This window comes from Lithobates pipiens, unplaced genomic scaffold (assembly GCF_037356315.1).
Source record: "Lithobates pipiens isolate NorthernLeopardFrog02 unplaced genomic scaffold, aLitPip1_a1.2 Scaffold_13, whole genome shotgun sequence".
Lineage (NCBI taxonomy): Eukaryota > Metazoa > Chordata > Amphibia > Anura > Ranidae > Lithobates > Lithobates pipiens.
Genome location: NW_027507718.1, coordinates 116,008,761 through 116,034,220, shown reverse-complemented (window position 1 = coordinate 116,034,220; position 25,460 = coordinate 116,008,761). Strand labels below are relative to the sequence as shown.

The 25,460-nt window shown below is 42.7% G+C and overlaps 1 protein-coding gene across 1 annotated transcript in view; it reads left to right on the top strand.

The window, feature by feature from the left end:
• Positions 1-3,510: 3,510 nt before the first annotated feature.
• The window catches only part of ABHD8 (abhydrolase domain containing 8), a 44,004-nt gene continuing 22,054 nt past the window's right edge, over positions 3,511-25,460 (top strand). The window contains exon 1 of the mRNA XM_077475420.1: positions 3,511-3,784. The gene's annotated coding sequence lies outside the window, so the exon portion shown is untranslated. The remainder of the gene's footprint in view (positions 3,785-25,460) is intronic.

Below are 25,460 nucleotides of genomic sequence, written 5' to 3'. Positions count from 1 at the left end.
AAAATCAATATAAGTGAATGAGAGCCGTCTTAATGCACGCTACTGAAGTCGCTCCGACTTCAGAAAAGGTTCCTGTACTACTTCAATCCGACTTGTAGGCGACTGGTACCCATTGATTTCAATGGAGGTCGCCTCCAAGTCGGATCTCCGTCTATACGGAGGCGACTCTGACAGAATTATCAGCTCTCAAAAGGGAACTCCACGCCAAATTTATGAAAAAAAATTGGCGTGGGTTCCCCCTCCGAGAGCATACCAGGCCCTTAGGTCTGGTATGGATTCTAAGGGGAACCCCCTACGCCGAAAAACCGGCGTGGGGTCCCCCCCAGATCCATACCAGACCCTTATCCGAGCACGCTACCCGGCTGGCCAGGAAAGGGGGTGGGGTCGAGCGAGCGCCCCCCCCCTCCTGAGCCGTACCAGGCCGCGTGCCCTCAACATGGGGGTGCCTTGGAGAAGGGGGGGCCACGCGCCCCCACCCCAAAGCACCTTGTCCCCATGTTGATGAGGACAAGGGCCTCTTCCCGACAACCCTGGGCGTTGGTTGTCGGGGTCTGCGGGCGGGGGGGCTTATCGGAATCCGGGAGCCCCCTTTAATAAGGCGGCCCCTGGATACCGGCCCCCCACCCTATGTGTATGAGTATGTACCCCTACCCATTCCCCTGTGGAAAAAAATGTTTAAAAAAAACACAACACAGGGTTAAATTAGTTCATTGCACAGCTCCGGGGGTCTTCTGTCTTCGGGGGTCTTCTCGCTAGCGGAGGAGCCCCGGCTTTCTTCTTCGTTGCCGCCGACCTCTTCTTCCGACTTTGGGGGTCTTGTCCCCCCCTTCGGTTCTTCTTGCCGGGCCACCGCTTCTCCTTCCAGCTCTTTTACTAGCGGTGGCCCGGTCTTCTGTCGCCGCCGCCGCCGCCGCCGCCGCCGCCTTCCGTTCTTCTTCTTCTTCTGGAGATGTTGACTCAACGCTGTCTCCGGCCGCAATGCCAGGGACGCGGTGCGCGGCGACTTATATAGGGAGAAGGGGCGGGGTCACAGGTTGATGTCACATGGTGACCCCAGCCCCCTTACGATGTCACAGTTCCAGTTCCCCCCTTCAGAGCTCCTTATCTGATTGGCCACGGCAAAAGTCGCCTGGCCTGGGGCGACTTAAAGTCGTGTTGTAAGTCGCCCCAGGTCGTGTCTAAGTCGTGTTCAAGTCGTCTCCAAGTTGCCTCACAAAGTCCTCCTGGAAGTCGTGTCGCCCCTGTGTGAACCGGCTCTAAATTTACTAGTGTATTTAACCTAGACAACGCTGCTATCCAAGGATGGCTCCTTTGCTCCTCCACAAACAGAGAAGACACCCTAAGGCCGAGTTCACACTGATGTGAATTGGATGCTGGTTTCCCCACATCTGATTCGCATGACAGGAGAGTGTGACTGGCTCTCAATAGAGCCGGTTCACACAGCTCCGGGGTGGCCGCGGTCCGCATTGAAAAAGGGTCCTGTGTATCTTTGACTCTGTTTCAGGTCCAAATTCAGGCAAAAATTCAGACCTGATTCGCATCTGAAACATAGAACAAGGTTGCACCAGACCCCTGCTTTGCCCTGCAGCCACAGCAAGTGTAAACCCAGCCTTAAGCAAGCCATAGATGATAAAATGAGTGGAAGGACAGAGAAATTGCTTGATTCCCCCATCAACATAGTGTTAAAGAGGAAGTCAACCCTGATGAGTTTACTTCCGCTTTGATTCCCTGCAAAGGTAAAGCATAATGGACTACTATGCATTGCATAGTAGTCCATTATGTGTCACTTACCTGACACAGAAGCCAGCGAAGTCACCGCTGTCCCCTGTAGTCCGCCGCATCCATCTTCTCGGTGGGTCTCCTGCTCCGCTGCTGTCATTCGGCGAAGCTGCGATGACGCCACTCCTGGCATATCTATTTTAAAAAAAAACAGCAATAATATTCTTAAAAAAAAAAAAAAATTGTAAAAAAAATGTTTTTACCTTAACAGAAACCCCTGTTGCTAGGCAGTCTTCCTAATCTGCCTTTTCCTACTCCGCGGCGAACTTCGGTCTTCTCTCCTCTTCACGTTGTCTTCTGGGTAATAGGGCGTACTGTGTGTTTCCTGACACAGAGCGTCTCATTCACAAAGCGCTGTGCGACTCGCGCATGCGCAGTAAGAAACGGGCAGTGAGGATGGCGGCACCGAGAGCCGAGGGACGGGTCGGCCTCGGGCGGCCGACATCGCGGGCGCCCTGGAAAGGTAAGTGTCCTTATTAAAAGTCAGCAGCTACATTTTTTTTAGCTGCTGACTTTAAAAAAAAAAAAAAAAAATTCCCGCTGGAACACCCCTTTAATTAAACAAGCTGAACTTAGGATTTGTTTGGCTATCGTGCACAGCTTCACCAGATTTTGCAGTCTCTATTTTTATTAAATCACCCCATGTTTTTATTGGTTGAACTAGATGGACTTGTGTTTTTTTTTTTTTCAGCCTGGCTAAAGCTGGCCATACAACTATAGCTTATCTGCAGATTTTCTATGGTTAGATGGAAAAAGTGGGAGATTCCTCCATTCACACAGTTTAGCAAACATGGAGAAATCTGTTGCATTCTTTCCATCTAACCATAGAAAATCTTCAGATAATCTATAGGTGTATGGCCAGCTTAAAGAGGGATTCCACCTGCAAAAAAAAAATATTAAAAGCCAGCAGCTATAAATACTACAGCTGCTGACTTTTAATAAATAGACACTCACCTGTCCCAGGGTCCAGCGATGTCGGCAGCCGAGACCGATCGATTGCTCGGCTCTCGTATAGACTCCCGTGGGAGTTTATGCCCGGAAGTGGGTGCAAATACCTGTTTTAGACAGGTACCTGCACCCCCCTCCCCCCTGAAAGGTGCCAAATGTGACACCGGAGGGGGGGTTCCGATGAGCGGAAGTTCCACTTTAGGGTGGAACCCCGCTTTAACTATGTAACTGCAGTATGTAACTACCCCACACTTCCCGCTTCTCCATAACAGGGGGAGGTGTTTTTTTAGTCCACTGAGTTAACAGCGAAAGATGCAAATGAATAACAGTCCAAGCAGAAAGCGCAGGAAGTTATCAGTTCAAAAGATTTCTAGCTGGATCGTTTTTTTTTTTTTTTTTTTTTTTTCGATTTTATGGATCAACGACTATTTTTTTTTATTGTAGATTTTTTTTTGCACTCGTCCAACAGATATAATAAAATAGTATATTTAACCAAAAAGGAGCAGGTGAGAACAATTTATTGTTAGAGATTGCATACACTTTAAGAGCAAGACTATAGACCTACAAACCTATTTTTAAATGTCATTATACAGTAAGCTAGGCCAGCGATCAGCAGAGAAGGTGTTAACTGTCACATCCTATACAAGTGACTGGATACAGTGCTGTTACTAAGTTACTCTGCTTTTTTCCTCTTATTGGCTGGCTCTGGCTGCCTGCAATGGCTGCTGATAGGTGCTTCATCCTCTGTTTTTCTCTCTGCACACACCTCTAGGAGGGTTCCAATTCAGAGTCTGTATGGCAACAGCATGTAGGGGGGGCAGGAGAAGGTTTACATCTTTAGAGGGGGGTATAGATGGGGAAACAACAAGCAAGTGCCCAGGTTGCTGAACATGCTTTAATGTGGTTGTAAAGCAAGGCGGTGGGTGCAGGATAAGAGAATTAGCCTCAGCAGCAGATTGCCACTGCAGGATTTGCTCTCTTTATCCATCTAGCAGCCAGATCCTTGTCTGCAAACAAATCCAATTCAGGAGCACCAAAAATCGTGACAATAAATGAGGTAGGTGCACCCGTCACATATGTATCTTTGTTTTTTTTTTTAGGGGGGGGGCGGTAAGTGACTTTAACCTTCCATGTCCCAGAGACAAGTGCAGGCTGATCCATGAGTTAGCCCAGTGATTGCCTCTGCTTAGATGTCATGCATGTGACAGCTCCAGGAAAGTGCCATGAATGTATTCTGCATGGCTTGATCTTCATCATGATGCACAGAGGCTGGATTACCTACAATATGCAACACGAGTCGTGCCATTTACTGGAGTCTGTTTATTTTGGGTCTTGCTATGAAAACAGAATGTTGTGTATCAATATTTACTAGATTTTATATTCTTTAAATGAAATATTTATAGGTATTTCCCAAAATATGAATCTTACATCCAAATAAGGTAACCGCTATAACAATATGTGCTTTGATTTTGCAAACGAAGACAGTCGATTGGGTGTTTATGTGTAAAGCAAACAGGCCAAGGTGGATTTAACTAGTAGAATTTATAAAATGTTAATAAAAATTGTGTCTACTTCTAAATGTATTCATGAAAGATTTACGCAGTTCTCACCCAGGAATCACACAATTTTTCCAAATGAATCTAATTATAAAAATGGGTGAATCTTGGGTGAAAGTTGGGTGAACATATAAATAGACCCCATTTTTAGGACTATTTTTTATACATTCTACCAGTTAAATCTTATTAAATGCAAACTAACCAGTGTTGGCATCTGTGTAATAGGGCATGCAGACCACCTCAGCTCTATGCCTACAGGCAATCTATCCTGGCAGGGAAAGGTTAACTCTTTCTGCACGTGGATTCCTGTGCACCTTCATTCTTCACGCAATCCATTCTGGCAAGGAAAGGTTAACTCTTTCTGACTGTACTTGGTTGCCTGTGCACCTTCATTCTTCATGCAATCTAGCCTGGCAGGGAAAGGTTCACTTTTTCTGTACTTGGATACCTGTGCACCTTCATTCTTCATGCAATCTATCCTGGCAGGGAAAGGTTAACTCTTTCTGTACTTGGATGCTTGTTCACCTTCATTCTTCATGCAATCCATTCTGGCAGGGAAATGTTAACTCTTTCTGTACTTGGATGCCTGTGCACCTTCATTCTTCATGCAATCTGTCCTGGCAGGGAAAGGTTAACTCTTTCTGTATGGGGATGCCTGTGCACCTTCATTCTTCATGCAATCTGTCCTGGCAGGGAAAGGTTAACTCTTTCTGTATGGGGATGCCTATGTACCCTTATTCTTCATGCAATCTGTCCTGGCAGGGAATGGGATAACTCTTTTTGTACTGGGATGCCTATGTACCTTCATTCTTCATGCAGTCTATCCTGGCAGGCAATGGATAACTCTTTCTGTAGGGGGGATGCTTGCATACCTTCATTCTCCATACAATCACTTCTGGCAGGGAACAATTAACCGTTTCTTTACTTGGATGCCTATGCAAGTGTATTCTTCATGCAGTCTATCCTAGCAGAGAAAGGTTAACTCTTTATGAATGTTTGGATGCCTGTGCAAGTGCATTCTTTATGCATCACTTGCAGCCTGTCTGCAGGATTCTGCACATCCAGTGATTTTGCTAATCCATTTGATGTTTGCAGACTAAAAATAAAGTGCATGTTCATTTTATTCTTGTACTGTACATTGCTGCAGACAGAGTGTGGGCTATGTTAGTGATGATGATTCACATACGCAAATGCGTTCTGTTCTGACCTACTTATCTGACAAGGGGTGACACAGGGAGAATACTATGCAGTTACAAAACTTGGAAATTATTTATATATTTTTATTATTATAGAGAATTTATTTAGCAACTACTGGAAATGCATATCTATGCAGATTTGTAATTATTGCGGTCATGAAAATATATGTATGTATATATGTAATATGTGTATTATGGCCATGTAACCTTAGAAAGGGTAAAAGTACAGTATGGATGCATTAGCTTCCTTTTGGTACTTGTATAAAGGTTATTCGCTGAGTAAATAGACTGCAGTAATCTAGTATGCAAGCCAGCAGAGAAGTGTTCTGCAATACATTAGTAAGAAGGCATCTTGGGTTTGCTCTGCAGACTTCTGCCAAATACCCCAGGGATGGATTTTGCAGGTATCATGTAAACAAGCATGGTCAGTGAGTGCAGCTTCTGTAATAATAAGCAAGTAGCTATAAACCACTAGAATGCAGACTGAAAGCCAGCAGCATCTGAAGCCTTCAGACTGAAGGTCTACAAAAGTCATTACAGGCCTGTTGTGTAACAGAGAGGGAGAAAGGACTTTGAAAAATGCACTGTAATCCTCTTGTGTGCCCCAGGTTAGCACTCTATACTGAACCCCAAATCATTCTAGCCCTTGTGCAGCAGATTACAGGGTCTCTCATCAAAGGGAATCATACTGAAGGTCTTTTATTCAGTAAACATAAATATTCATTAATCTGTAGCCAATCAATGCAAACTTGCTACTTGGTTTGTAGGATTTGCTGACCTTTGGTTAACAACAAAGGGAAAAGAACAGCAGTGATTAGTTACCCATAGTGAGCGATAAAATAATCCCTTTTAACTAATTAGTGTGCAAGCTGGCAAGATTCTGACCGAACGCTGCTACTTTACCTTTGCACACATGGGATGTATTTATGAAGCAGTAAAGATGACTTTCACCAAACATTCACTACAGGTGAACCTTCTGGTACATACATTTTAAAAGACAATGATTGATTCAATACCAGTTAATCACAGTAAAGCACCATCTTCACTGCACAAACATGCCCCTTGTTTGCCTTTATTAAAGCAGGAATAAACTCTCCTACCTACTTGCAGCCGAAGAAGCTGGCATTTTAGCCTCTGTTTCATCTGCAGTGGCCATTTGATGGCTTGACATAGGGTTACGAGCACAAGCAACTGTGACAGTTATCCGTCACAGCATACCTTCAATGTAATTGTTTTGGGAAACAGCTATACTAAAACTATACTATATAAATGATACTATACTAAACTTTTGCTTAAAGCGGTTCTTCATCCTAAAGGGGAAGTTCCGCTAATCTGATCCCTCCCCCCCTCCGGTGCCACAATCGGCACCTTTCAGGGGGGAGGGGGGTGCAGTTACCTGGATAATCCAGGCATCTGCACCCACTTCCGGGCAGACACCCGAAGACGCCCCGCCCCCCGTTGTGTTCTGGGAAACACACAGTTTCCAGGACACAGCGTGGGATCTGAAGAGACGCGCAGCGCGACTCGCGCATGCGCAGTAGGGAACCTGGGCAGTGAAGCCGCCATGCTTCACTTTTCGATTCCCTGACAGAGGATGGTGGCGGTGGCAGCAGCGAGACGAGCGATCGCTCGTCATCTGCCGCCGACATCGCTGGACCCTGGGACAGGTAAGTGTGATTTTATTAAAAGTCAGCAGCTGCAATATTAGTAGCTGCTGGCTTTTCATATTTTTTTTTAGGTGCAGAACCACTTTAAGTTTAATGCTGTACCAGATAGCAAGGATAACTTGCCACAAATTGTGTAGTCTTGTTAACTTGCTGTACATTTTCACTGGCAAGTTTTACACTTTCAGGGCACTTGAAGCACAAGTTCTAGTTGACAATTTTTCAATTTGTAGCAAATTTGTTTGAGAAGTCTCTAGCAAGAGCAAAGTTGCAGTTTTGAGTCTACAGCAGACTTTCTCAACCTTTTCAACAGGGAGAAACCCTTGAAATAACCTTTCGGTCTCAGGGAACCCCTGTTAAAAAATGGCTATATCTAAAACTCATGATACATTGGTGTGATGGTCAGTGGAAGAGTGTTCCTTACATCTGTGGTCTTGGGGAAGAATTTACCCCTACAGATAGCTAAAAAGATCATTGGTGTCACTTATCTTAGAGGCAAAAATTGGTCATTGATCAAGGAACCCCTAGCAACCATTGGAGAAACCCTGGTTGAGAAACAGTGACCCCTGTGGTGGAATGACTATTGCACGATATAACTGAACCAGAACTTGCAGCAGACTTAAAGAATGTTTGCAAAGAAAGTTAATCTGGAGTTATGCAATGCAGACCTGCTGCAATTGTGCAACAATCTTGTGAAGCCTGGCAAGTCTAGCAATAGTTTAGCGAGTCACTTTCAAACTTGCAGCTTAATTGCTTGCTATCTGGGGTCTGTTTTTTTTTTTTTACATGCTATGCTATGGGCTACCACCTATGGATTCATTGGCACCAACTGACATCTAAACTTTATACTCTTTCACTGCAAGGAACAATGGAAGGGGGTGTTTGGTTGCATTGGTTACGATATTGTGGATATTTCATAGTTTAGTTATTTAGGGCACTCAGCTGGGGCGTACTTACAGCGGTCACAATTGCGACCAGGCCCCCTGCTACAGGGGGCTTGTGCAGCCCCCCCCCTGTAATAATTAAAAATTTGGAAAATCGCGGTATACAGTGCAGACTGTGAGTCAGACATCATATTTCCACATGTTGGATTTGTCTGGAAAAAGATCACTGACATATACTGTATAGGATGCCATTCTGCACAAATACCCCTCAAGCCATAATATATGGTGGATGCATGCCCATCAGTGGTGGCTGTGTAGTAAAAAAAACAGAAAACAGCAAAGTCCAACAAAGTATTCTTGTTAACTTAAAAGAGCATGTTGTGCATGTTCATAACTAAGGTTCCTATTCTGAGAGTGCTGTATCTTGAGGAAGAAAACCTTGATGTCTTTGAAACATTGGTTATGCACATGTACAGCATGCTTTTGTGAATTACCTCAAATACTTTGCTGGACCTTGGCTTGATGGCCTTTGCTCCTTTTTGGGATAAGCGTGTGGTACAACAGCACAATTGGGGACAGGCAGATATCCCATACTCATCATTCTCAGTATGGCTGTCTATGGCACACAATCAAGGACATGCTGATATCCCACTAGCCATTAGCAAATATGTCTATGGTTAGTTTAGGTGTTGGGAATGAATCGGAGGCATATGAAGAATGCCATAAAGGTGAGAAAAAGTGTAAGGTCATGAATGAGTTACTTTAGCAGTAGGGATGAGCCGAACACCCCCCGGTTCGGTTCGCACCAGAACTTTCGAACGGACCCCAAATTCGTATGAACGTTAGAACCCCATTGAAGTCTATGGGACTCGAACGTTCGAAATGAAAAGTGTTAATTTTAACGGCTAATCTGCAAGATACTGTCCTAAAAAGGGTTTGGGGACCTGGCTCCTGCCCCAGGGGACATGGGTCAATGCAAAAAAAACTTTTAAAAACGGACGTTTTGGCGGGAGCACTGATTTTAATGACGATTAAAGTGAAAAAAAAAAAAGTGAAATATTCCTTTAAATATGGTGCCTCGGGGGTGTCTGTAGTATGCCTGTGAAGTGCCACGTGTTCCCGTGTTTAGAACAGTCCCTGCACAAAATGACATTTAACGGAAATAACGTAATTTAAAGCTGCTTGCGGTTTTAATGTAATATCTGGTTCCTGCAATATGGTTGAAAATCATTGAGAAAAATGGCATGGGTAGCCCTCCCTGCCCATTACCAGCCCCCTTTGGGTCTTGTACGCATATTAAGGGGAACCCCGTACCCATATTAAAAAAAGGAAATACGTGTGGCCCCCAGGCCCTATATACTCAGAACAGCAGTATACAGGCGGTGCAAACAAGACAGGGACTGTGTAGGTTTGTTGTGTTAAGTTGAATCTGTTTGTAATTTTCAACTGGTACCTTTTTAAAGTGTAGCTCCAGTCAAAAAAACTATTTTTAAGCTTTTTGGAAAACATAGGGAAGGGTTATCACCCCTGTATAATTTGTTTTGCCGTCCGTCTTTTTCAGAGCATGCAGACAGCACGCACAATCTCCTACCGCTGACTGCAAGCTCTATTTAAAACGAGCAAGATATTTAGCTATATAGGTGGATATAGCGGTGTATACTGCGTTCAGAGCACGCAGACAGCACGCACAATCTCCTAACACTGACTGAAAGCTCTATTTAAAACGAGCAAGATATTTAGCTATATAGGTGGATATAGCAGTGTATACTGCGTTCAGAGCACGCAGACAGCATGCACAATCTTCTAACACTGACTGAAAGCTCTATTTAAAATGAGCAAGATATTTAGCTATATAGGTGGATATAGCGGTGTATACTGCGTTCAGAGCACGCAGACAGCACGCACAATCTCCTAACACTGAATGAAAGCTCTATTTAAAACGAGCAAGATATTTAGCTATATAGGTGGATATAGCGGTGTATACTGCGTTCAGAGCAAGCAGACAGCACGCACAATCTCCTAACACTGACTGACAGCTCTACTATAAAAGATAGATATATCGCTAGATATATTGGTGAATATAGCGGTGTATACTGCGGTCAGGGCACGCAGACAACAACCACTACAGAAGAGCAAGAACGAAAAATCGGCCGCTAACGATCGGTGTATACTGTGTTGAAGGTACACAGAACACCCACTAACTGCTACAGATGCCAACACACTACACAAGGCCGCCGCGCTGGCGGCCTTATATAGTGTGGGGCGTGTACTACACAGCCTGAGCTATGATTGGCCACAGGCATCCTGCCTGTGGCCAATCATGGCTCTCCTCGCTGCCGGCGCTGTGATTGGCCAAGCATGTGGGGTCACAGTGCATGCTTGGCCAATCATGAGCCATCAATGCACTGCGCCATCGCAGTGCATTGTGGGCCGTGAGCGCCACACGAATTTGGTGCGAACGGCCCATAACGTTCGGAATTCGCCGAACGGGCGAACAGCCGATGTTCGAGTCGAATGTATGTTCGACTCGAACACGAAGCTCATCCCTATTTAGCAGTATTGTGTGAACAGTGTTATATCAGTTGTAGCTGTGGGGTCCACATGGTGACATTACTGGACATATGGTTTATAGTATAAGGTTCATGGTTGCATATGGTGTTTAGACATTGAAATGTTTCTAAATGTGGTACTTTACAAAGAGATTTGAAGCCAATCCTGTAACTGAACAAACAGAGGAATGAGCAAATAAAAGCAAAAATTGTCATCACATTCCATATTAAAACCTAGACTTCACAAATTCCAAAATATTTCCCATAGTTTGTAGATTTATTTTTATTTTTTTACCAAAAACATGTAGAAGAATATATATTGGCCTAAACTGATGAATATTTTTTTATTTATTTTTTTATTTGAGTCATATTTATTATAGCAAAAAGTTAAAAATATATATATTTTTTAAATTGACGCTCTTTTTTTGTTTATAGCGCAAAAAAATAAAAACGCAGAGGTGATCAAATACCACCAAAATAAAGCTCTATGTGTACGGAAAAAAAGACGTACATTTTTTGTGGGTACCCAGACCTAGGACCAGATTGAGAGAGACAAGAAAGACGTAAATTTCGTGTGGGTACAGCATTGCATGACCAAGCAATTGTCAGTTAAAGCGACGCAGTTCCAAATTGTAAAAAGTGCTCTGGTCAGTAAGGGGGTAAAATCTTGTGCATAAAAAGGAGCTTGGTTATGTAGCATGAGGCTGTATATTCTGCAATATAAATTTTTTTTTTGGTAAACCCATTCAATGAATCCAAGCTGAGATAACATGCACTGGCAATGTTATTGTTTTAATAAAATAATAAAATAAAATAATTTGAGTAGTTCTCCAACTGTGTGTGATTAACCTATTAACCTAAAATCAGTTCTGATATCACTGTTTACTAACCTGACAGCTTATTATTCTAAATAGGAAACCTTAATTTTGTTTGAAAATATTAAAGATTTCAGATCCATCATGGCAGCGCCTGTAAGCAGGCATCAACTCACCTGCTGCCACCATGTTGCTCACCTGTGTCACTGCCGCATCACCAGCCTTCCCATTAAAGTGAATGGGACTGTCATCGAGTCAGCAGGTCAGAGGAGGAGCCGCTGCGGGACAGAGATGACAGTTGCTCTTTACAAATTATGATTTAAATCAAGATGATTTAAATTAAGCCTTTTTACTAGTGATTTAAATCATGATTTAAATTGACTTGATTTAAATCAAATCCACCCTGCCACATTCCTATGAGAAAACAGATTTCTTATAACACACAGTGCATTACGACAAACAGTTTTGCTACTGTTTGCAATATTCAGCAGCCCATAGCACCCGGTCAGACATTAGTTTACTATACTAAGATCAGTTAAAGATGCATTCTGATTGATTTATATAGGTTACTTCACTGTGTGTATTGCTGTTTAAAGTGTTTATTATGATATAAGCATGCTAATTGTGTATGTGGATATCTGTAAATTAAATAATTTGTATAGTGGCAGTTGGCAGTATAATATCCAGTGATATTTCATTTCTCTCAGTTTGCCCTTTATGCATAACTACACAAGTAGGTCTCTGGAAAGTAGGTCAGAGCTGTGTCTGAAAGCACAGACTTGTATGTATGTGAATCATCACATCCAGTACAGCCTACTCCCTGGCAAGAAAAGAAGATAAGCTATGAACTGCATTGGTCATTGAGGAATGTTTTAGCTCAAAATAAAAAAGATGCGTAATACAGGCACATCCGATTTTTTTGAGCTATCCTGCAAGAGCATACAAATATTTTGGCTTCTTATTTAAAGTTTATTTGTTATATATATATATATATATATATATATATATATATATATATATATATATATATATATATATATATATATATATATATTATCACCAAGAGGTAGTGAGTGAAAATGTGATCGTATGGGAAAATGCCATATCTAAGTGTAGAGTAAGGGAAATACACTTAATGTGCCCCAACCCATGGGGGCTACATGTAAAATAGAAGCCACACACCAAAGGAAAGGATGAAAGGCAAAGTCCCAAACCTCTTTCTTCAATGAGTTGTCAAACAGGGATGGAGGCATTGTACCTACGGGTCCTATGTCTCATATAAACTCCCAACTCTCCCATTTCCCCCAGGGTTGCATCTTTTTCCTCTTTAGGTATCACTGTAATGTGTGCCAGAAGAGACTCCCTCCTCATCTCCTCCCCTTCTCCTATTCTATTTATATATGAACACATTTTGGGTATTAGTTGTTGCCCGAATTTTTTTATAATATCGGATTGTAAACCCATCCAGTCCTGAGCTTTTCTCTGTCGCTGTACTTTTAATTGCTGCTCTTATCTCATCTTGTGTTATTGGATCTTCAAGAGCTTGCAGTTTTTCTACTGATATTTTAAGTAGGTTTGCTTCCATTAGGTATTCTTGTATTTTTTGTTTTCTTTTTGACTCTACTCCCGGGGCCACCTTGCCTCGGTGAGTATAGTGCACTATAGTAGCTATGGAAAACCCTAGCAACTTCTGTTTTTGTATGAACCATTTCCCCTTTATTGTTCTTCATTTTTTCTATATAATTTATTATTTTTTCTTTTTCATTTTTTACATTTAAAAAAAAATTTTTTTTACTTTTTGCTAGACGTTTCTCTGGTTTATTTCCCCATTGATATCTGTCTTTCACCACTCTGTTAAATGCCTGCCTTGTCTCTTGTTCCATTTTATCTTTCAATTCATCCCTTTTTGTAATCAGTGCTTGCTGTGTCTCCATATCTACCTTGGTTTCATGTATCTGTTCTAACTTGTAGATTTCTTTTATAAGTCCTTCCATGCTACTTTTCCTCTTTTTCTTTTTTCTAGCTCCTATAAAGAGCTGCACTCCTCTGACATAGGCCTTATGCACTTCCCATATCCTGCCCTCTGAAATCCCTGGGATTTCATTAAGTAGGAAGTAGTTTTTACAGTTCTTTTTTTTATTCCCCCCCCCCCCCCACTTCTATATCTTGTATCAGTTCCTCATTTGAAATCCAGGTACTTGTCTTGTTCTGAACACCTGTGAGCTTTAATTTCACCATTACTGGTGCATGGTCCGATCATTATTTTTATAGATGATTTTACAACCAATTCTTACAATCTGTATTCCACCATTATATAATCCAACGTAGAGTACATCCCGTGCATGGTAGAGTGGAAAGAATAGTCTCTTCCCAGGGGTAATGAGCCCTCCATACATCCACCAATTGGTGTTGGTGTATTTTCTTCTTTACCTTCCATAGTTGGTTTTCTCCAGTCCCCATTGCACGTGATGTACTGTCTATCTGTGGATCCATGCAGAAGCTTAAGTCACCTGCCAAAATCAAATGGCCTTTCTTAAATTCCATTAATTCTCCCAAGATTTATTTTAGGTAATCTTTCGGTTTTCTGTTAGGGCAGTATATATTCACCAATGTACACTCCATTTTCTGTAACTTTCATTTCAAAAACATAAACCGACCGCCTGGGTCCACCTTCCTCTCTTCTAATAAAAACCTTACTGCTCTTGCCATACCTATTGCAACACCCATTGCTCTTTTAGTGAAGGAATCCCCAAAATACCACATTGGATAGAATTTAGAATATAACTTTATATTTGAGTCTAATGCTAAATGTGTTTCCTGTAGAAATATTATACTTTCTGAGTACCGTTTCAATTCTTTTAAAACCTTATGTCTTTTTCCGGGGTGTTTAGCCCTCTAACATATGTTAAAAAATGTAATGTTATCATTTTATCTCTTCTCTTCCTCTTCTCCCCATCTCCTTTCCTCTCCAACCCTCCACCCACGTCCGAAGGCAAGTGCGAAGTTCAGGGGAGCTCCTTGAGGCTAGGAGACAGGGACCCAGACCTAGGACCAGAGAGAGAGAGACAAGAAAAATAGAAAAACAAAAAAACATTCCACATCTTTGGCACTATATATTCTTCTTCCATATCCCCCACCTAGTGATCCTATTCTTTAGGACCATATCCCCCCCCCCATTTGTTTTTTTTTACCCTCTCCTGGTCTTTGAGCAGGATCTTGTTGTACCTCTCTGGGCCCTCTATGACTGTCTGCTCTTTTGCCCTGAGGTGATGCTCTATCTGACACCCACACCTGACCCTCTCCCCTGCGTTGGGATGTGGGTCTGGCGCCCAATAGTTATTCAAGTCTTCCTCAATTCCTTTTTTATCTTGTCCCCCCCAACCTCAGATTGTATCTTTCCTATTAAGTCCTCTCCCTGTGTTGACTCTGGTAGGCCCCGGATTCTCGGGTTTTTCCTTTGGTCTCTATTTTCCTGGTCTTTCAGTTTATATGCTAACTCCCTTTGACCATTCTTTAAGACTTCCATTTCTCCTTTTAGATTTTTTATGGTTTGTGTAGACGTGTCCAGTCTTTTTCTGCCTCTTCCACTCGTTACAATATATACCCCATGTCCTTATGTATTTGCACCATTTCATTTTTTAAAGAACTTTCTAGGGTGGCGAACATGAATGCCATTTCTATTTTTGTGGTCTCCCTTCTCCATATAATTTTCAATTTCTTGATCTATTCATGACTGACCGAGTATACTATAATATAATAGTGTCAGATGATAGTCTACTTTGTCCTTTTGTTCTTTAGCTTCTCCTTGTCTTCCGCGAGTTCCTTGTTGAGGGCCCTTCTTGGGACATATATTTTTCTATAGGGCCTGGGCTTAAGCTTATTTTAGGTAGTTTTGCCACTGCCCCTCCTCTTGCTGTTCTTCCCCGCATGTTAGAATTTCTTCTTTATTTTCCACTCTCCTTTCTTGTCCCCCCTTTTATGTGTTCCTCTTCTGTTAACTTCCACATCTGTTTGTTGTTTGTTGTTTAATATTAGTGTACTGACAGTCTTTCAGCATTATATGCTCTTTTTATTTCGGTCTATAAGTCTATGAGTGAAAACAATAAGGGGTCACTCACCACTTCTGTTCCCCGCTCTGAGGTATATGCGGATCTGAGGACGTATTGTCAAGTTGATGTCGGTTTCTGGTTTCTTGGTCTTGCTCCTGGCTGACATTTCCTCTCTTCTCTTTTAGGGGTGGGGTGGGGGGGGGTTGCTGGGTGGCTGGCTCCCGGTTCAATACTCTGCTTCTATCTCCCGCCAAGACCAGGTCCCTGTGCTCACACCAAGTCCCTGTCAATTTGGCTGGTCCAGCTGCAGGCTATCTTACTGGGAGCTTGAGAAGTCGCCTCTGGTTTCCCCCAAGAGCCGTTTAGTGCAGCTGAGCTTTACCGACCTTACTCTCCAGGTCCAGGCCTCGGCTCCAGCCAAGCCTCTCCATCCTCACTCGGATCAACCCACACACCAAGCCTACACTGCTCTGCTCTGCTTCACTCTGGCTCACCATCCTCTCTCCTCTCCACACAGGATCCCCTGGGCAGCAGGGTCACAATCGAGAGGTATGTGGCTTAAGGGGGTTTAATTACAGTTGCCCCATTCGCTGCATTGTGGAGTGGTTAGGCCTGGAAGCCTGGAGCTCCTAGCGTGAGCTCTCTAGCATGAGCTCTCTGCTGGCACCATGTTTAGGCTCCTCCCTCTGTAGTCTCAACTTATATTACCTGTTGATCATGTCAGAATGCACAGCAAGAATGCCACTTCCTTTTTTAACAGTGGCAAAGCTTACTGCACTGGCTTAAAGACAGGAGAGCATTGACACCCTTCTCTGTGCTCCTGCAAATGCAGTACAAATGTACATGACGACCCACATACAGCTGGTGTCACTGCTGTATGTCCCCTTCCTGTTCTTGACAGTGTCTTTGGCTAATTAAAATTAACTTGATTCATCAGAGGATGTCATAAATCGCTGATGTTCAGGTGAGTTTTAAATTGGGTATTTAATGTTTTTACATTTTTTACTTTTTCCCGCACTGTTGTTGGACTGTTTGCAGGGGCTTGACTTTACATTGCTTTTATTAACATAGAAAAGAGCACTGATAATGTACAAACTACCATAAACCATATTAGCACATTTTATTTCATCAGTATGGAGTAGTCAAGACAATGACATAAGGCAATGATTGCTAATATGTTGTTATAGGTTAATGCATTTCTACTTAGCTCTTTGTTTGCATTGCTGTAAAGCGGGATAGAGACATACCAGGGTGGTCAGTTGTGCACAGAGCCGGATTTTCCACTAAACACTGTAGGCATGTGCCCACAGGTGCCATTCCTAGAGCGGTGCCTGTCAGTATAAGTTCTTTCTTTTTAATTTTTTTAACCCATTCGTTGCCAGGACAGTACAGACGGGGGGCTGTAGCCACCGGGATTGTGTGCAAGAATGGAAGGCAGACTCCTGCCTGTCAGATGAAAGTATTTGGGTGGCTGCGCTGCCACTTGATTGCTTCCACACACCCCTGGTACCGGCACACATGCCCCCCATGTGTGCGCTATATATTCTGGGCTCCGATTGTCCATCTGCAGGCCAGGATTGACATGGCAGGTTCAACACCATTTCTGTAACAGCATCCACGTTCTCCTCCCCTCCTTACCTTCAAATTATTGGAGTTTTACAAGTAATAAAGCAAGCACCAGTACAAAAGTACCGCAATCAGTGGAACTAATGAGCAGAACACATGTTATGCATACACAAAAAATAGTATCAACTGTACCAATCTCAGGGTAATAAAGTCAATAACAATTTGTGTGAAGATCAGTGTTCTATTGCCTGTTACATCATGAGGAAGGGTACATACCTAATGGAGACTACCCCAATCACAGTAGCCTAAACGGGTATAGAACTAGGCCATCAAACTCATGGGTCTCTCCTCCCCTTCTTGTTGGTGACCCAGTTGTGTCACTTCTGGGTTACCCTGTCACTTACCCAGGCTAGCATACTTGGGAAGGGATGTATTGTAATGCGATCTGCATTGCAATGCATCCAGTGGAGCCCAGAGGAGACATTACTCATTAAAAGAAAACCTGTCACGTAACAATCATCACATAGCAGACTTTTTGTCCCCTGTGTAATGAAAAAAAGGGACACGCACGTACGAACACAAATGCACATGTCGGGAGCATACAGTACTGGCGCAACTAGAAATTCAAACAGAGACATGATCAGTATGGTACGGATGCAACCAGAAATGTACACAAATACATAATCAGTATGGTACAGATGCAACCGAAATCATGCACAGATACATAATCAGTGCGATAACAAACGCAACTAGAAACTTGCATAGAGTTGTAATCAGTGTGGTACTGAAGCAACCAGAAGCCAGAGTTACAATCGGTATTGCAACGGTGAGGCTGTTCTGTCTTGTTTTCTTGTTTACTTCCCCTCACCTCTCTCCATGTGCATTTCACCTCCAGTCTCCTTTTCTCTCGCCCCATTCACTTTCAGTGCCTTTAAAAACTACCACTGATGCCAGCCCCAACCACTGCCTAAGGTTAGCCCCTCCAACCCAACATAACTCCTGACCCCATAAAAAAAAACTAAGCAAAATGCTAGAAATACTCAATTAAAAAGGGTTAAGGGTTTGTTTATTTTTCTTAGAAATTGTTGCGGGGTGGGAGAATTTGGTATTTTTTTTCGTCTGGAGATTAAATCAGTGTCACTATTACGAACATTAGCAGTGGCTAGTCGTGGTTCTTGGCATTCCACAGCAAGATTTAAATGTGTAGCACTGTGGTCCTAAACAGGGCTGCTAATAATTCTAGTTATGCTAGGTGGTAACTAGGCTGGCTAATTGGAAGTTTTGATCCACTGATTTCTGTTCTAAATCTGAGTTTAATTTGTAGTCTCTTTCCTCTGTAAATACAGTCAGATACTGTGATTAAAGACAGAAGATCTACAGTGGGATACTGTGAGTTAAGTTGGAAGATCTACAGTAGGATACTGTGAGAGAAGTTGTTGCTATAGGAGACAGCAATTGCTACAAGATACAGATTGCTGCATTCAGCTTGAAGGCTCATTATCTGTATTGCTGTCTGCCTAATTGCTATTGCATTTGCCTAAGGGTGTCCTGAGCCCTAACCCTCTCTCCCACTATTCCTGTTAAGAGAAATAAAACTCTTTGTTCATTTTTACAAAAAGTGACTAGCACCCAATCTTTTCACCTTGCGCCACACCCACTATGCCTAGTACCTGCACCCTGAGGAGGAATGTCAGTTCTCCCTGGCTCTAGGGGTCACCATCAGGCCCTTGGAAGTCGGGGAGACTGATACATATGCAATGAAAGTATGTCTGAATATAAGCCCTGGATAACAGTATATTTTAATATATTATATGCACTGTTACAATTTTCTAGGTCATTAATATCAATGTATGGGCTTTGAACATTGCACCAGTCTTGGTTATTAATGCTAGTGCAATGGCCTTTTATTAAACAAATACATAAACTGGCCCATAGGGATTGATTTACTAAAACTGGAGAGTGCAAAATCTCCTGTGCATAAAAACCAATCAGCTTCTAGATTTTTTTTCAAAGCTGAAATTTGAAGCTGATTGGCTACAGCTGCACAAGATTGTGCACTCTCCAATTTTAGTAAATCAACCCTATTTGACCAATTTCACCTACTGATAAGAATAGGGAATTAGGGGCAGTTTACAACCATTTGTTTATAATACTTACCAAATTATAAAATGCAATTGTTTCATTTGCACCATAGGACAAAAACCATGTAAGTCTAGTGGTTATTATATAATATATGTAATGGGAAAGAAATAAATGGCACTGTTAAAGATGCGCTTTTCAATCAATGGTTAAATGTTTCTGATGCTAGTAATAAGTAGGTCACGAAAAAGAACTGTTCAGGCCAAGTGGTCCTCATCCTGGAAACTGGAGCTATACATGCTGTATTCCATCACCATGGCAACACCATTTCTGTAACAGCACCCATCCACAAGTGTTATTGAAGTAGCTTGGCAGGGCTATAATAAAGAGCTTTGATCTGCTGATGTGTCTTAAATGGTGAATGCGAAAAAATTGAGCTAGTTAAGAATAAATGTTACTAGATTTTTCCTGATCTTTCTAGCAATGTTCTTGGTCCACAATGACAGTGGCAATTATTGTTAAAAACTCCACTCTGGGAAAAAGCAATTTTTTCCATCTATACGTACCTCCCAGCCACCCCTTACACATACTACTAGGCTTTTTTCCCCTTACCTTGTGAAACCAGATATAACCACCTAATTCCCCCCGTCCAGGTCCCACATTGCCACAGATTCAGAATCCAGGAGAGCTATGGAGCCCAAGACCTCTGCTTCCCTCACTCCCCTTTGCTGATGTCGGTGTTCTTCAGGATCCTGAGGGATCCCCAGCTGATGGACATTTAGTAGGAGATGTCCACATCATACAGAGGTGTACATCTGAAGAAGGACCCAAGCAGGATGTAGACAGAAGAGGAGAAGACTTAGCCCACGTACACATGGTCGGAGATTTTGCCAACCAAATCCGTCGGTTTTTGCCCGTTGGATTTAGTCCGACGGATTGTGTCCGAAACTGTTGCATACACACGGTCGGGCCAAGTTGGTGAAAAATCCGATCTTTCAGAACGTGATGACATAATTTCGTTACGATGGGACTACATTCAGGCTAGTAGCCAATAGCTTTGATGTAGGAATTTGATCTGAGCATGCGTGGCACTTGGTCCGATGAAAATGCTCTACACATGATCGGATTAGGTCCGTCCGGCCCAGTTGGTCGAGAAATATTTCCAACATGTTGGAAAATTGGGTCGGACGGAGATTCGGACAGAATTAGTCCGATGCATACCACACACAGTCGGATTATCTGACGACACGGTCCGATAAGACTCATTCCGACAGATTCTCCGACCGTGTGTACAAGGGCTTAGAGCTGCTGTTTCTAGTGACTGCAGCTTACAATGGTGCTAAAGTTGAAATAAAATTGCAAACAGGCAGACTCTTTGTTACAGACGAGACATGATGTCTCTTCTGCATTAAAATACCCCTACCTGCCTGTTCACAATCCCTTGTAGAATGTACGCTGAGATTGGCATGTGCAGCTTGGTTTACATTGCAGCACAGTATCTGTGTGCCTGGGAGACTGCATTCCTGTGCATGGCCAGGGCTGAGGCCTTCCTGTGCTTGCCAATCAAGATGCCAAAGGAAGAAGATGCCCTCACAGGCATCGGACCATTGGAACTAAGGTAGGTTTTATTGCCTTTAGTTTAACTTTGAGGCTATTTGGATACAGATTTTTTTTAAGAAAGGGTAACAAAGGGTATTTAGATACAGTTGTGTTTTTTTTTTTTTTGATCCAGCAATCAGATAGAGGTGGGTGAGAGGAAGGGGTGGTTAGTGGCCTGAAATGTATTTGTTAAATTTACATATACTATTAGGTCAAATAGGGGTTTAAACTTAAAGAGGAGTTTCGCTTGGGGAAATAAAAATTTAAATTCAGCAGCTACAAATACTGTAGCTGCTGACTTTTAATTTATGGACACTTACCTATCCAGGGAGCCTGCGATGTCAGCATCCCAGCCGATTTTCGGATCGACTCCCGGGTGCTGCCACCGCCATTCCTGGTAAAGGAAACTGATTCCCTACTGCTGCGCTGAGCTTTCTATCTAGGCCGCCGGCGGAGGAAAGAGGAGGGGGGGGCGAACTTCCGAAGGACTGTGCAAAATCCGGTCAGTTGCGTGTCCAATCAGCTTCTAACATCAGGTTGTTCAATTAAATTGATTGTAAAGACAGAAGGTGTTTTTATCATATTGCATTCTATGGAATGCATTAAGATAAAAACCTTCTGTGTGCAGCAGCCCCTCTAATACTTATCTGAGCCCCATCTAGATCCAGCGAGACCGCAGCATGATGCCATGGGCTCCCGCTGCTGCCAACCAAAGTCAGTCAGCAAAAGAGCAGAGAAAGGGGGTGCGGCCAGGCTGCGGCTCCATGTCTGAATGGACACAGGGAGCTGTGACTTGGCTCAATTGTCCCCATAGCAAGCCACAGGGCATGTAAGTGTGACATGTTTGTTATTTTTACTGAAAAAAATTAGACTTAAGTATCACTTAAAGCAGGGGTAGGGAACCTATGGCTCTCGAGCCAGATGTGGCTCTTTTGATGGCTGCATCTGGCTCTCACCTCTCAATCCGCGGATTGCGTGGTGTGCCCATCCTAGGATTGAGCCCATAGGAAAGGCCGCAGATTCGGCCTAGCTCCGGAGCTGTGGCCATCTTGGTACACCGGCGGCCTAGGTGAGTGACGCACTGACGTCATCATCACCCGTTTCAACTGCTCGTGGATCTGCCTGCCTGTGTAGTGGTAAGCAAGCAAACAATCGTAGGGGAGATGTGGATATTACAGTGGGGGAGGTGACGTGGATATTACAGTTATAATTGAAATTAGTTGATTAAAAAAAAAAATCTGCAAGCTGATTGGTTTGTATGCAGATCTGCTCCAGATTTTACATTCTTTGGTTTTATTAAATCAACCCCTAAAACCACTATCACACTGAGGTGCTTTACATGCGTTTTTGCGCAAAAAATAGCACCTTTAAAGTGCTTGTAAACTGCCTCTTTTGCAGCACCAGTGTGAAAGCTCCAGTGCTCCTCCACCGCCCCTGCCCATTAAAATGAATAGGCGCCGCTTTCAATGTGCCTTAAAAGCGATTTGAAAGCAGTGCTAAGCGGGCGCTTTTAACCCTTTCTGATATTAAAGCCCCCCGCTAGCGCCATTTTACCGCTAATAAACCTGACACTTCAGTGTGAAAGTGGCCTTACTAACCTAGAGTGACAAGAATGGATTGCTTCACAATTCTTGCAGCTGCAGTGGTCAGTGACAGCTTGTTTTAGTCCTTATCTACTCCTTGTTAATAACATCTGTGAATGCCCATAGTCCAGCCACAAATTCACTATAGCTGGAGCTGGATATACTGTCTATGGTACTTGAAAGCACACCTCCTAAATGTTTCTCAGACCTACTCACACAGTTTAATTCATATTAACATGTGTGCACAGGTTTACCATTGTTTTTAATTTGTGCTAGTTCACATCTGTTCACCGCAAGGAAATGTGTTTGGCCAAAAAAGTGTCAGGTTTTTCTTTTTAGTCATGTTCGTGAGTTATAGCGGCTTTGATGGGAATGCCAGGACATGTCTGACAACATATGACAATGCACCTTTACAAATCAATAGAAAAACACAGGAGAGTGCATATAAATCAGCTTCATACCTGTGTGGTCTATCCCCACTGGCTGGAGTTGGGCTTGGATATAATCAGATGGTATACATTTTTTTAATGTATCTTTTGTTCATACAATAAGTTGCTTGCTGAGAATACTAAAGAATTGTATACCCCCATTTCCATTGGCTTCTTTATAATAATTTAAAGTGATAGAAAGATAGATAGATAGATAGATAGATAGATAGATAGATAGATAGATAGATAGATAGATAGATAGATAGATAGATAGATATTATTATATATAAGTGCATGTAATTATATCCTAATTTATTTAGAACTAAAACTTTTCTAAAGCTGGCCACACATTATACAATTTTCCTATTCAATATCCTTTAGATTTAGATGTAGTGCAAGGGCCTACTTGATTGCATACAAATTGAAAGTGTTTAGGATTGACCTAATTTTGGGAACTATAATGCCCCATACACAGATTTTCTGCTGTTTTTTTCCTTCAGGTTTACCAAAACCATGTAGTACAAGGGCCTGCCTTTTTGCATACAAATGGAAACTCCTAAGGTTTGACCTCATATTATATGGTTTTGGTAAATCTGAAGGAAAAACTCAGAAGAAAACTGATAGTGTGTATGGGGCTTAAAGGAAAATTGTATAATGTATGGCCAGCCTTAATCTGTCCACCAGCTAATTCCAAATCAAGCTCACAATCCTAGTTCTTGCACTGTCATCTGGAATTGTAAAAAAGGGCAGAACAAATGTGGTCAACAGAGGATCGCAGGATCGATCGAATAACGTTGTGTTTAATGGAGTATGATACAACGGATATGTCACACATGACAGGAGATGTTGGGACCCACTGAAGATATGATATATATAATGCTATATATCTAAAGCCCTCAGAGTGAGAGAGTTTCACTTGTAGGCACCCTGCTATCTGTGCTGCTGTGGGTTCCTCCCTGCTGTGTGTCCCTGAATGCATAGGGCCCTAAATGTGAGTACAGTATTCCGCCCCCTCCATCTGCACCCTGCAATAGACTTTGAAAGGCTACAGGTAGCAGGGCTGGCGTACCTCCTGGGCACACTAATATGCAGAGTAGGGTGCACAGCAGCTGGATAGCCCCATGTGCAAGGTGCCTTAATATCAGAGTCAAGAAATAGCTACATAGAAAATAAAGTATTTTAAGCATCCAAGTTTCTTGAATGTCAAAAAGGGACTCCTTATAGCACTAAGTATTTAGGCAAAGGATACACCATTGCAACACTCCCAATTACACAAACCATTAAGTATTTATATACGGAATATATTTGGCTAGCCCCATATTTTTTTTTTTTTTTTACTACTTTTTCTTCACACTGGCTTTTAAAACTTATGGTTAGGTAAAATGAAAAACAACATATCAACACAAGGGACATAACTTACAGTTAGTATGAAATGTCCCTTGTACTGATTCTTCTCCTTTAGGAGAAACCTTCCTCTGTCCTGCCCCCTGACTTTGCCCATCCTTTCCTGCCAGATCCACCATTCATAGAAGTTGTACTATGGCTCCTATGAATGACACAGGATCTATGAATGGAGAGGATGGAGCTCAATTATCTGCATGTCCCCAGAAGTCATGTGTCATTAATACAAGCTGTAGAATGGCATCTAGGAATAGCAGATCTGGCAGGAATGAGTGGGCATAGTTGAGCTTTCTTATAGTGCTCCTGACAGCCCCTTAGCTATATTAACCCTTGCTGCACTGGAAGATTGCGGTGGCGGGATTGGGCTTTAGGACAGAGGAAGATTTTTATTGAAAGAGGAATAATCAACACAGGAGCACACATTACACTAACTGTAATTTATGTCCCTTATGCTGATTTTTCTGTTTGTAATTTTAGTTAAACTATTTTTTAAAATGCCATACAACAGTTGAGAGACTGGATTAAGACCTCGTTCATATCAGCGTGATTTGATATGCGATTCGACAGGTCAAATCATAGCCTGTTGCCGGCAATGGCACCGTCTTTGCGGCGCCACACCGATTTCCAAAAGTAGTTCCTGCACTACTTTTGGCGACTTCGGAGGCAACTTCAATAGACATCTGTGCATGAACCCGCACAGTTGTCTTTTAAGTCACCCACCGAAGTCAGACTGAAATGCGGCTTTGAAATCGTGCTAGTTCAGATGAAGTGGCACGATTTCAAAGCCATGTTCAGTGTGAACGAAGTGTAAAATGTTTAGTAAAAAAAAAGACTTCTGGTAATTAAAGAGTGCATTTTTTTCATGGAGGATTTTTTTTAACTTCTACTACAGTAACCATCACTGTCTTCTGAATCCCATGGCGAGTGGCAACCCTGCTGCATAGTACACATGGGAGGTCACTGCATGTTTCTCAATGAATGCAAAGCATTCTCTGTTTGAGCCAGAGAATGATGGCACTGCCCCCCCTTTTTACTTTGTCCAATCAATGTCCAATGTGTAATTTATGCTCCTAGAACACGTGATGGTGCTCCCTGCATGTTGGGCCTCTCTATGTGGCCAGGCTGTGAAAAAGTAATACTCAGGAGGAGTAGCAGAAAGTATAGGCCAGGAACCATAGTGAAACGTAGGTGGAGGGCCTGCATGATGGGGTTTGGACAGAAAAGGCCAGCAAGATAAGGGTTAATTAAGTTAGTAAGAGCAGGGGGAGGTCAGAAAGGTGGTGTGGTCTTAAGTAAAAGGTCATTGGTGGAGGAGAGGGTGTGGTAGGGTGGTCCCTAGGGGGTTGCTATGTGGGGTGTGGGGA